General features: G+C 41.9%; 1 protein-coding gene across 3 annotated transcripts in view; it reads right to left on the bottom strand.

Moving 5' to 3' along the window:
* KBTBD12 (kelch repeat and BTB domain containing 12) overlaps positions 1–14,484 on the bottom strand; it is a 68,056-nt gene that overhangs the window by 23,280 nt on the left and 30,292 nt on the right. The window lies entirely within an intron of this gene.

Here is a 14,484-nt window from a genome sequence, read left to right on the forward strand (position 1 = left end):
TCCAGCAGTTTTGTTACTCAAAGCCAAGTTCTTTTCTATAAATGAAAAGGCCTTTCATTTTTCTCACTTTTTCTTTTTATTTCAAAGTTAGGTTCTCACAGCAAGTGACCTTAATCGAAACTTTTCTTACTTTGAGAAGAGGATGTGAATGTGTTTTGCTACCAGCCTCCTTCCTCCACATCTGATGACTCTCTAGATGGCTTTACTAAAAGCTGAGTCTCAAAGATTCGCAAGCACAGGCATTTCACAACCACCAGAAGAACTATCACAATAAGAAACATGACATACGCAGCGTATTTTCTCTGAGACTTAATAATCTGGTGACATGTTTCATTATACAGTGTGTCCAAACTGGCACTCCCGTTCATCTCTTCTTTAGAGGCTGCTCTTGATCCTTTTTTTATATGTCCTCAAAACCTATGCATTTATCTCTAATGAGTGTATGTGTCAGTGTTTGTAGCTTTCCCTTCTTTGAGGCTGACAGCAATTTTACTTCTGGATCAACCAGCAAAGGAAAGAAAAGGAAAGAAAACATTGAAGATCCTGAGAGCTGCAAAGCACATAACCTGCGAGCACAGGCCATTCATTCTCTCCCATGAGAACAGTCTTAGTGGTTCCCCAGTCTTATCCATAACATCCATGTCTTCTTATGATTTAGGAGCAACATGTGAAAACAATTGCATCACAATGGCTCAATATCACGAGACCTAACATACATCCAGGGCTCTTCAACTGTCCTGGAAGGCTGGCTTGCAGGATGTGGGGACAGTCATGTGGAAAAAAGAATTTCAGGATAAGTTTCCCCAGCCTGATAACTGGGGGGAAATCTACATCAGGGGTAGGCAACCTACGGCATGCATGCCAAAGGCAGCACGTTAGCTGATTTTCAGTGGCACTCACACCACCCAGGTCCTGGCCACCAGTCTGGGGGGCTTAGCATTTTAATTTAATTTTAAATGAAGCTTCTTAAAAATTTTAAAAGCCTTATTTACTTTACATACAACAATAGTTTAGTTACATATTATAGACTTGTAGTGAGAGACCTTCTAAAAATGTTAAAATGTATCACTGGCACACGAAACCTTAAATTAGAGTGAATACATGAAGATTTGGCACAGCACTTCTGAAAGGCTGCCGACCCCTGATCTACATTAATGTAGCTCCCCCACATTGACTAGCGTGGCGAGCACCCAAAGCCAACCCTGTCTCCAATTACGTGTGTCTTCTGTCATGTGATCATTCCTAAAGGAATTATTCACCAGCTCCAATCACATAGCTTCTCATATGGTAACACAAAGAGATGCTTTTGTCTCACAGTTCAGAACCCCCAATCATCATTTTTTCTCAGTTTTGCCCACGGTTAATTGCGGAAGAGAGGAAAACAAGTTTGAACAAGGGGTAGGCTGAAATTTTCACTGGACTAAATCCCAAGACCTTACTTTAGCTTTAATTCCCCTTTGGGAGTTTGCTTGAGTAAAGCCTGAATATAACCGGAGTCAGACCTCCTTAGGATTTGTCCCCATCTAAATAGCCCTTGTTCCATTTCGTCATACAGCCCCAGGGGGAGCTAACCAGTCGTGATGTTTTGCTTATCAAACTCACGCAGTTCAGCAAGGAAAGAGGAAGAATAATAGGTAGGAAAGCACCATCCATCCATCCATGAAAGAAGAGAACAAGCTGCTAAAACACCCAGTTAAAATATGGAGAAGAAAGGTTTGACTGACAGAGACTGTAAACAAATGACATCTACAAGCCCCAGCAAAGAGCTCTTGCTTCTCTATGACCCAGCAGGAGTGAGAAGGGTTTTTTCAAAGCAAACAGGAAGACACAAGCAGCCCCAGTATGTGACACTGGAGGCTCCAGTCCTGTTATTTATTATTAGATCAACTCCTTTATACCATAAATTATTATGCCAGGAATTTCTTTGGCATGGATCACGACAAAATGAGACAATAGAGTGAAAAAATCAAACAGTGGAGCTGTCTAAAACATTCTGTGGAGGATTGCAACACTTAAAAAAAATCCTAATTAAAACATCAAAGGAAGATTCAGTAATCCTTCCCACAAGTCTTGCTGTGTCTTTTCCTGACCCTCATGACTCATAACCTTTAGTGTCTTTTGTTTCCCTTTTTTGTAGGCTGTTGTAACCAGTTTTGTTCCCTTCTCTATGAATTCTGTTTTCCAGCACATGGGGTGTTAGTTAACTCTCAACTTTTGAGAGATAAAAGCGAGTCTATGTTGTTGGAATAAAGAATGCAATAATTTCTCTAGTCTTATCTCGCTTAACTTAAAAGGAAACTACACCCATTTGGTTCAGAAAGTTCACATAAAAAGAATGATCTGAGACAAAGAAAAATATGTTAACAAGAAATGGGCTAAAATTGGTTCTTCATCTCTGAAGCCCTTTGAAGTTTGATGGGATTCAAATTCAAATCACTGAATTCAAATGTGGTTCTGTGATTTTGGTTTCAGATATTGGGTCTAAAAACAGAAAGGATCAATGCTCCAGATCCAGTCTGTGCACAGCCAATGCATTCTTGAAAGGTTTCAGCCCAACAAGATAGAAATCTCACAAAAAGAGATGATCGCATTAGACTTACACTGCTATGTAAGAGCTAAGTATTAGTTATTGCCACTATTGTCTAATATTATTTTGGGCCAAAAATTTGCAAGAACACCTTGCGTGAGTTTGGGGCCATTAGTTCTAGTTTCTAGCCTGGATTAAAGCTTTAACCCGAATCCCAAGCCTTAGCTTAGAGGTAACTCAAGTGATGCTCTAAGCACTGTCTCATCAGTTTCTCTGTTATTTTAATTATAACTTATATTTCTAAGCTTCAGTCTCTTGTAGTAGCTTATTTTCCTGAAAAGTTATTTTATGAGTGTACAGTAGAACCTACACTCACTCAAGAAATCACTCTTATTGGGCAACTTCTCTTAAGAAACCACCCCACAGTATCCCCAGACATATTTAGCACAGTTCTGCTCCACTTTTATTAGACAGCCACCTACGTTAAGCAAATTATTTCTTTTTAGTGACTCAAATGGTCACTTAACAGATTTCACTGTTACACAAACTGAGATTTCATTCTGCTAGCAATACTGATTGAACCATCAGAAGTAATCCTGAGAGGTACCTTTTTGAGAAAGATCCATAATCATAGAATCATAGACTATTAGGGTTGGAAGGGACCTCAGGAGGTCATCTAGAAGTTTTCCTCACAGGAGCCTACATAGGAAAGACAAGTTATCCTACCGTACACTGTTAATGGATTCCGAGAATTGTCCAGTTTAATATTCCACTAAGAACAATGGGATATCCTGCTAGAAATCCAGCCAAACACACAGACTAGTAAAGCACCAGTGGGGATGCAGTTCCATGGGTCTAGAATGGACAGGACTTTGCAGAAGGGATGCTTCACCTATGCTAGGCTAGCTCTGATTAACTCTGGACTCAATACACACCCTAAGGGCTTGTCTACAGACAGACGTTGTACCACTTTAACATTCTGGTAGAATTAAAGCCGTGCAACACCCCCTCTCCCCAGTGAGAATGCAGTTATAGCACCATAAAAGTAGAGCTTATTCCTATATAGGAAGGGGAATAGGCTACACCAGTAAAAGGCATCTTTATACCAGAATAACTTTGTCACACTAGAGATTGTATCGATTCAACTATATTGGTAAAAATCACCCCCCTAACTGGCATAGTTATGCTGGTGCAAAATCTGTGTACAGACCAGGCCTAATACTGCACCTATAAAATCACCTTTTCTGGGCAATAAAGACCTTGTTTTGTAATTGAGGCTTTAATTTGCCAATGCAAAAATCACATTTCACATGTGCAAACTACAGTATTCTGCATGCAGAATTTGCAGGTGTAATCTTCAAAATCCTGCTTAACACTTTGGCTGATAATGTTTTGTTTGTAAACAAAATATTTATTTTTTACATAACAAAGTTCTTCTCTGGATATGTTTAAAGCAAGATAAAACTGACAGAGAGAACGTTACTTTTCAATAAGATGGCCGCCTCCATCCATATGCTCAGAAACATCCAATTCTATTAAAAGCTATATTTTTAAATGCATTTCACTATCCAACATTGCTGGACTGATTTTTCGTTGTATGATTTCTCATGCTACCTGAATCAAGATGGACCACTGCACGTTGAGACCTACAATATTGCCTCAGGCAATGCTATAAATATTTTATTTGCTTTTCTGTTCTTTCAAATTGCATTCCATATGTGGTTTGAGGGTAACAACTTTCCCTTGTGGATATAGGTATGTATTATTCTGATCTCTTTGATATTTATTTTCCCTCTTGTAGCATAAGCACCACACATTCCAATACAAAGTTAATTTCAAAAAAAGTATAGATTTCTTGCAAATCTAGCCAAGTATTTGCATGACTCCATCACTGTATTATTTGAGCTGCCCAGTCATTAATGAATCTACCCTCACAATGCCCTTATTTTATGTTTTACAAAAGGGAAACCAAGGCACGAGAAAACAAAGTGAATTGCCCAAGATCACACAGGAATTCTGTAGCAGAGCTGGCAATTGGAACTCTGGAATTCCAGTCCAGTGCTTTAGCTATAAGAACATATGAGGAAAATATTTGAACAGCACTTTAGAGACAAGGGAACAAACTAATCCTTACTAATTTTACTTCAGTGGAGTTACACCAGGCACAAATCTGGTCCAGTATCTAATCAATCCTTAATAGCCCATTGCTGTAAATATTATTGCCTCCATTTTACAGATGAGGAAACTGATGCATGAAGTGATTAAGAGGCTTGACAAAGGCCACACAGTATGTCAGTGTCACAACTGGAATTAGAATTTATGCGTCTGCTTCTCATCAATAGGCTTCTGTGGAATTCCTGTCCCAACCTCCTTTCTGCGCACCTGCTGATCTCAGTCCTGGCTTTTCCCCCTACATCGTCATACCGCTTTCCTACGTCTGATGCACATCTCTCTACTGCACCCTAACTCTTTTTGTCCTGGATCAGCTTCAAAACAGCCACTAAAATTCTAGGTGCTAAATTGTTAACTGGCTGCTCTTATCTTTTCTTAAAGGATTCATTCAGGCATTACAGATCAACCACCAACACCAGATCCCCAAAGTGTCTGGCAGACCCTCATTTGGTCTTTTATTCTCCAACTTCTCCAGCCATTGGCATTTAACAGTTATTCTAACTCTGACTTATCACTGTTGAAATGCTTTGATTCCAGCATTGGTTTGTTTACACAGAGGGGTTTTCATCTGTCTGTTTAAGGTCCTTTAGACATCTGTGATTTCTGTGGTTCTCTGTACCAGAAAACACATAATGTTCTCTGCATATAGCATGACAACATATTATTCATGGCCATTCATAGCTGCACTCCTAATTACCTGTTACAATGTTACAAGCTTGGGGGCAGGGGATGCACATGCTTTTGCTGCAATGGGTTAAATGCTTTGTTAGCCTGTCACCATGGGAGACATGAAATCCTGACTTGCAACAGGACAAAAGAGAAAAATGTTTTCTCCAGGTCTGTCGTACACAACCCCATTTCTGTCCATAACTATGCGTCAGATTGTGAACCATCCTGTGTGCCCGTGCAGGGAAGGAAGGGGGCATAAGGTGGCTACCCACATCACAGAGCACACCCTTTGCAGTCACTACATCTCCTTAACTGTGCATGTGTGCAGGGAACAGGGAAAGCCTGGGCTTCACCCCTCAGCACACTGGCCAGCGCACATTGTGCCAGGCATAGACTTGGTGCAGGGTACGGACCCACCAGAGCTAGGGGAGAACTGGGAGGCACACTGTGACTTGGGTTTACGGTTCAGTGCATCTGTACAGAGAATGAACCCGTACAGACAAGGCCTTCATCAATCTGCCTACCTGGCTATCTAATGCTCCTATCCCCACAGTCTCACTTTCATAAGCAGTCAGTGCACTCTCTAATTATATGCTGTTTTTAAAAGGTGGATGTGGTGGCCTAGAGGGAGGACCTCCCATTTCCACTGCTATTTCAACCATCTTTGTTTGGGTTTCAATATCCAGAACCTTTCTAATTATTTATCCTTTTATCTTGCATTCTTTACTCTCATGCATAGTCTCCTGAGGCCTGATTTTGCTCCCACTGAAGTTAATGGCAAAACTCACATTAACTTCAACCATCGCAAGATTAGGTGCGTTGACTTCAGTAGCACATGAGTAAGGGCTCCAGGACCAGGCCCCTACAGAAGCAGAATTACTGGTCCCACTCTGTGCTAAGATCCCATTTATAAATGGTTTAGAAAGGATTAATAAGCATTATAAGCACGTTGTAGACACAAGCAGTATATCATTATGAGGCATATGAAACATTGTTAGGGGTTGAATTAAAACTTCATTCAAACTGCTGTGTGAACAAGTCCCACATTTAAGACAGTCGTGGGAGACACTTAAGGGTCACACCTGGGATAAAGCCTAACAGAGTGTGCTCAGAAATTAGCAGCAGGTGAGCGGAGGGTTTGACTAGGCGTTGTGACCAGGTGGGTTGGTGTGTGGGTGGAGAGCACACACACTGAAATGGTGAACAGGTAAGAATAGAGCAAAAGGCAACGCAATAAAAGCCACAAGAAAGCCTAGCAATAGCCTCTCAGCACAGGGTGACCCTGGATAAAGCTACAGAGACAGCTTTTGGGTCTAAAGCAGCTTGAGTCGGGTTGCCAACCCTTCAGGATTGTCCTGGAGTCTCCAGGAATTAAAGATTAATATGCAATTAAAGATTATGTCATGTGCAGGAGCAGAGCCAGTGTTTTTGGCTCCCTAGGCACAGGGCCAGCTCGCTAGTCCCGCGGCTCTGGTGGACCTGCCGCAGGCGTGCCTGCGGATGCTCCACCGGAGCCGCGGAACCAGCGGACTCTCCGCAGGCACGCCTGCGGGAGGTCCACCAGAGCAGCCTGCCGCCCTCCCAAATCCTGGTGCCCGGTCGCCTAAATGGAAGCGCCGGCCCTTGTCATGTGATGAAACTTCCAGGACTTCGGCCAGCCAAACTGGCAACCCTAGGCTTGGGCTGTAAGCTAAGGCAGTGCTCCTTTTGTTCTTGGTTCCTTCTGCATTCAGAGACGCAGGACTTTGTACATTCTTTACACACGAACAAAGCTACATCAAATAAATCCTGACTATCACCAGCTTCTGCTGCCAGCTGGAACAACCTACCAGACCCCACATTTTGGCCCCAGGGGGTAACAATATGTTATAGACAGTTATAAGTACATTAGCAGATGATATACATGGCTATAAGCCATATTTATAAGCAACCTATTGGACTCTATAACAATTGTTGAACATTTAATAAAACACCTATTAATCATTTATTAACACTTTCTAAACTAGATATAAATGGAACCTTGATCTGAAGTGTGACTGGATTACTAATATCTTCCCATCAGACACAGGGTCAAATGCAGAAGCTGTAGCAAGCAGGTGCATATTGTCATTGCTTCTGTGACCTATACCAGCCTTAGTTACCATAGCATGTTTTAGATTGATGAATGCTGGATAAGTGGGCAGCCATCTCTAGGAACAGGGCTTGCTAGAGCTCTCTCTCTCTTTTGCTCCTATGTTTCCCAAGAGCTGAATTACATATTACTCTGGTTAGTGTGAAAATTAGGTGAAAGGTCATTCGGCAGCTTCTTAGTGTGGATTCCATATGCAGGCTTGATAGATAGTTGAGTGCCTGCAGCTTGACAGCCTATGATGAGCTAGTTCTGTGCAAAACAAAACAGGGATTCTGCATCCCATTTATTAATAGGAAAATATATTCAAAAACTAACCATTGTGGACAGGAGAACTTGAAATATTCAGTGTTACCTAGTAAATTCTAACTGATCAGGGAAACAAGCAGGGTTGCAAACAGGCAGCAATCAGCCAAGAACTTGCCCTCCTGCTTTATTTAACTGCGAACATAGCAGGGTGCCTGAGAAACAATTTTGTTCCAATCCCACATCCCCCAAACTTCACAAGTACAGTATTTACTGTGCCAGGCTCCTTAATATGTCTAAATTTAATTTGCTTCAAGTAATGTACTGTAACCACTATAATCCAAAACAAACACAACAGTTATTCTCCAACTAAATCATATAATGGATGAGCCTGAAGGGAGCAGACTTTATGGCAGATTAGTCAAAATAAATAACTGTTAAGCTAGTCCACTCTCAGGAAAGGATGGTGCTGAGATCCAAACTCATTAGCTCGGCTGGAATATGCCAATTACAACATGGTACTGCCCTGCTATAAACTAAACACTATTCCAATTTATAGATTTGTTTTCAAGAGTGTAATTCATGTAAATGATGAGAAGACACTTAAATGCATTTGGGTTAGCTATTTAAAAATATGTATATAAAAGTAATAATTCCACGGTTAGCTAGGACTTCACGAGTGTCACTATGCTGTATACCTTGGCTACTTGGAACTTCATAACAATTTCAAGGATGTAACTCAGGCCTTCCTGCTCCAAAATCAGAGACTCCCCTACCACTTAAGCTAAAGGAGAATCTCCAGTTTTCATTAACAGGATGGGTCCTATGACACACAGTTAAGCATCTTGGATTTCATCCAGGAGAAGGCCGTGGTGCACAAACACACTAGCTACATCTTTAATTCATTGAATCAACAATGGTATAAACATATATTACTGCTGTGAACTGTATTTGAGGTAGAGAAGGAGTTAACTGCCACTTCAAATACATCTAGCTCAGTATTAAGTGGAGTTAGTTGATGAGGATCAGAGGGACTTTTATATGTGATGGGCCAATAGCAGCAGACCCTGTATTTGAGATAGGGCCTTTAATAGCTGAATTCAAGTAGTTTTCCTTTTGTTTTGCAAAACAGCCAAGGACATATGCAGGTGGTAGTTTTGCGTGACAACCTAGGCATGTGCTTTCAGCAAACAATAGTATTAATTTTTTTAAAAATTATATCTGCATTTATGCCAAAAATTTATTCCTACAAATATTTTAGACAATTGGATCAATATCTATAAACAAACCCCCCTACCAAAAGTACAGTTTCTACCAATTCCTCAGATCAATTCAATGCCCTCCCTCCCTCCAAAGCCTAGGAAAACACATAAGATTGACAATATGATGTGAAGGTCAACAAATTTGCACCTTGGCAAACCTAGAATGAAACCAAATAACCCACTTCCAACACAAAGTGCGTGCGCGCGCACACACACACCCTGCCACGATTTTAACCCAAGAATGTTTTTATCTTCAGAATCAGTGAAAGAAATAGGAAACCCAACTGGCAGGCATTTTATAAATATGTAATGCTGAATAACTTAACATGAGCTTGCCACATCCTTCAGTGAAGCATGCTAATGTGACTGCTTATGCCATACACCCAGCTCGTTAACACTAATAGCTGTCAACCTGTGCAGGTGTTGGGTTTCATTTTATGTAAAAAGGCAAAGGAAATATAAATGTATCAACAAGACCATTATGCAGGCAATCTACAAAAGCTGGTTTAAAATCCGTAGCTATGGTAGTAGCTCAGCAAAACACCTAGTAGAGTACTCAACAGCTATTGCTGATTGCATTGTTCTGAATGTTCACTTTAAGAGCAGCACTTATCATTGTCTGCAGAACTATAGACTGTAACTGTCAACAAGATTTTAATTAGTTAAAACACCACATTTCCGTGAATCTTACTGGGGGGCTGCTGACAGATGACAGCTAGCATTTGTGACATTGGGATGCCTAGGGTAGCAGAGTTCAGAGACAAATAGATTAATAATTCCTTAATATTAGTTCACTTCTTAGGAGAACCAAGCCAGTTAATGTGTACACCCCTGTTTCAATGGCTACAGAATTAAGCTTCCCAAGTCAAGTTAAAGCAGGTGTGAAACTGGAATTTCAGCAGAACACAAATGGTTTTCACGTACCTACAATGGCCATAGTCAGAAATAATATTACGGGAAGATGGCGGCTCTCAACATGACAACACAGATGAGTCAGTGCCCAGACCTGGATCAAGGATCAAACTAAAAAAAAGTGGTACTTTCCAAAGCTCTACCCACAAATCAAACCCTGCCCTACAGGAAACATCCAAACAAAATGCCATTGTGCCATTCCTGGGGTTCAGAGGCCTACCAGGGCTCAGCTTACCCTTGGTGAGTCTTGGAGACATCTCAGGCTCAGCTCACTCGTGCATGCTCTGCATTGTCTGGCATGCTCTTCCGGGCTCAGCTCACTCTCAGCCGGGCTCAGCAGGCCCATTGACTCCCGCTTCATGGGGCTCTGGATTGTTGCCGCTACAGTTGCTTCTCCTGTGCTGCTGCGGCTGCTGTTACTGCTACTCCAGCTGTACTCTCTCAGGCAGGCTGAGAGACTTGAGAGGTGGCAATGAGTGGAGCCCCCAACCATGACAGTTTAAGGCAATGGCAGCCCAGGGACTTGGTGGCGGGAGCAGTAGCCAGAGTGCAGTATTGACTTTCTCCTCATTCAAGTCTGGGGCCTTCAGGTAGTTGACAGCTGGTGCTTTTAAGCCCAGGTGTGTGTTTGCATGTGGTGCCTCTGGCCTTTGATTCTCCAGGGGTGCCAATAACAACGTAAGATGGCTACTGAGTGGCATCTAGGCAGTGTGAAGGGCACAGGAGCAAAATCAAAATGGCAGCCAGCCAAAAACAAAAAATAAAAACAAACCATACCAGTTCACGAAGGAGGTGCAATCTGAGCCCTGCACTAGATCCAGATTAGGTTTAAGTACAAGGAAAGATGAATCAAGGCTGTGTGGGTTGGACTGATTTATTATTATAGGGAGAGCTGGTAGCAACCTTGATATTTAGGTTGCCTAATAATTTCCATTATAAAAATTGCTTTTGGCCTTTTTTGAGAAGCTCTGACACCCCTAGAGTTCACAGCAGTTAGCAGCCCTTTGAAATTCAGCTGAGGTTACAGATGTGCCGTGAGCTTGTCCTGTGAAATTCCATTCAGGTTTGGCTGGGTGATAAATGTCTGAAAATTACCCAACCCGTTCTCTCCATTGTGTGCCTGAGGAAAATGTTGCCAGCATGCCAAACTAGCAGCCAAACAGGAATATTCTAGAGTGCTGAGCCCAGGCTGCTCCAAAGCAGCTGCAGCAGCAGCACACAGTATTTTGGAAATGCTTGGCCAGCCCAGCCAGGCTTCCTTCATCAACCCCAGTCCTCACCCCAGTCCGGCCCAACACATAGCACCAGTCGCTCATTCCTCCTCCTGCCTCAGTGGCACCACAAAGGAGGGGAGAGAGAGAACCAGGCTTACATCAACCACTCTTCAGGGCACAGCACATGGCCCCATCTGCCCATTTTTGCCTCTGGAATAATAGCCTTTTGCTGCCAGTTAGTGCAGTTAGTCCTGTAGTATGAGTGGTCAATTTCTTTGCTATCATGCTGATGACTTAAGAGTTCAAACCCTCTTGATGATGAGTGATTGGTGGTTGCTAGAGTTGTGCATAATAAAGTCTGGTTTTACCTTTCTCCTTTAACAAAAACTAGGAAATTGCACCAAAAAACCCCAAACCAAACAACTGTAAAGGAACATTATTTCATTTGCAAAGTCAAGTGTCTGAAAGTAAGAAAACCAAATGCCAGATTTACAGTTGTCTGTGCAGCTGTATTTTGGCCCCCTTGTGCACATGCATTATGATGCTCTTTTTAGTGACATGATTGCATACTATTTTTTCTGCAGGGACTCTGCCTCATTAGTGTATTAGAGGCAGAACAAAGGTTGTACAGGCAACTGTAAAACTGACATTTACTAACTTCCAAGTGCTGGATTTGAAATCTAATACAAAGCCCACCTACATTAAAAGAATGTGATGTAATTATTTATTTTGCACTAGTGCCCAATCAGAGACCCATCATGCTGACATTGTACAAACACATAACAGAAAGACTGCAAGGGGGCCAAATAAAAAGTGTTCACTCAAACCTAATTTCTGATGGTCCATAGATCCATACCCTGAAGGGATCATTATGATCATCTAGTCTGACTTCCCACCTAATGCACCCACAAAACTTCACTTTAGATTAAATCTCAGGAAAAACTTCCTAACTGTCAGAACAGTAGGGCAAAGGAACAGACGGCCTAGGGAGGGAGTGGAAGCTCCTCCACTGGTGGTTTTCAAAAGGAGGCTGGATAGTCATCTGCCTTGGATGGTTTAGCCACTGTCCACAACGAATCCTGCATCTTGGCAGGGGGTTAGACTAGATGACCCTTGTGGTCCCTTCTAACCCTATGATTCTAAGATCTTCGCTATCCTGAAATCCACCTGGGGACTTTCAGACACAAACACTGACTCCTCCCTCTCTCCTTCTTCCAACCCCAGTACCAGAACCCTCTACATAGGACTCAGAGCCCAAGTGTGATGGTGTTCAGACTGAATGTTTTTCATGGCTCTGAAGCAACCATAGTGCTCTTATTCAGAAAGTTTCATACTAAACGGTTAGTCATGCTGAATGTAATTGCTTCATTTACCCATGCGTCTGATCAGTCTTTTGAAATTTGCACTTAGTTGGTTTAGGCTTTTTGTTTTTGAATCTCGATGTTGCTGTGAGAAACTAGTAAAATATGGTGGCACAATGTTTGCCATGGAAACACAATGATGTGTCATAACCACCCGTGCTTTGAGGTCACAAAATTCTTGGTTCAAAGATGACACAAGAATATGCCTGTTAGATAATATTCATACACAACTTCTCTCCTCCCCCAGTGGTAATGGGAAAGAAGGTGAGTTAGAACCCTATGTGACAAAACAGTATTATCATTCAACTAGACAGGCAGCTTTACATGAGAGTTTACTGCACAAGTAAAATGTACATGAAACTCAATGCAACAGGAGCCATTGCCATGTGAAGGATACATGTGTCATAGCGATACCATATGAAGACAGTTAGCCTGAGATGACAGTGAGGGAGAATATATCTGCCATCTACTTTCTCCTAAAAAAAGAAATGGGGCAGCTGGTGCTGTCTCAGGAGATTTTATGTGTGCGTATGGGGAGTTGTGCATGCATATCAATAACAAAAGTGTAGTTTTATATGAGTTATTTTCATCCTGAAGCATTTTACAAAGATTCTACATACAGTGCAGTAACCTATGATATGGAGGGCAGATGCCAGCACACTGTATTTGGAGTGCAAGGACATAAACCTAGCAGAAAAAGATGGTCCAAAAAGCTACGATCCTGACTTGGAATACATCAGACCTGAGTTCAGTTTCCTGCTCTGTCCCAGACTCACTATGTGATATTGTGAGTGGAAAAGTGGAAAGTATACTTATAAAGTTTGCGGACGATACCAAGCTGGGAGGTGTTGCAAATACTTTGGAGGATAGGATTAAAATTCAAAATGATCTGGACAAGCTGGAGAAATGGTCTGAAGTAAATAGGATGGAATTCAGTAAGGACAAATGCAAAGTACTCCATTTAGGAAGGAACAATCAGTTGCACACATACAAAATGGGAAATGACTGCCTAGGAAGCAGTACTGCAGAAAGGGATCTGGGGGTCATAGTGGACCACAAGCTAAATATGAGTCAACAATATAACGCTGTTGCAAAAAAAGCAAACATCATTCTGGGATGTATTAGCAGGAGTGTTCTGAGCAAGACACTAGAAGTAATTCTTCCGCTCTACTCCGCTCTGATTAGGCCTCAGCTGGAGTATTGTGTCCAGTTCTGGGTTCCACATTTCAGGAAAGATGTGAACAAACTGGAGAAAGTCCAGAGAAGAGCAACAAAAATGATTAAAGGTCTAGAAAATATGACCTATGCGGGCAGATAGAAAAAATTTGGTTTGTTTAGTCTGAAGAAGAGAAGACAGAGAGGACATGATAACAGTTTTCAAATACATAAAAGGTTGTTAAAAGGAAGAGGGAGAAAAATTGTTGTTAACCTCTGAGGACAGGACAAGAAGCAATGGCCTTAAATTGCAGCAAGGGCGGTTTAGGTTGAACATTAGAAAAAACTTCCTAACTGCCAGAGTGGTTAAGCACTGGAACAAATTGCCTAGGGAGGGTGTGGAATCTCCATCATTGGGGATTTTTAAGAGCAGGTTGGACAAACACCTGTCAGGGATGATCTAGATAATACTGAGTCCTGCCACGAGTGCAGGGGACTGGACTAGATGACCTCTCAAAGTCCCTTCCAGTTCTATGATTCTATGATATTGGACAAGTCCCATTTCTCTGCTTGTAAAAAGGGGAATAGCAGCACTTTCCTACCTCACAGGGGTGCTGTGCAAAGGCCTTATTAGAAAACAAGCTTTTGAGCTGCACAAAGCTCTTCTTCAGGTCTGGGAAACATACAACCTTCTCCCATTGACATAACTACCGCCTCTCATGGAAGTGGATTAACTACACAACAGGAGAAACTCTCCCAATCAGTGTAGTAGCATCTTCACCAAAGCACTACAGTGGCACAACTGCACTGCTGAAGTGCTTTACATGTAGACAAGCCC

The sequence above is a fragment of the Chelonoidis abingdonii genome, chromosome 17 (genome assembly GCF_003597395.2).
Source record: "Chelonoidis abingdonii isolate Lonesome George chromosome 17, CheloAbing_2.0, whole genome shotgun sequence".
NCBI lineage: Eukaryota > Metazoa > Chordata > Testudines > Testudinidae > Chelonoidis > Chelonoidis abingdonii.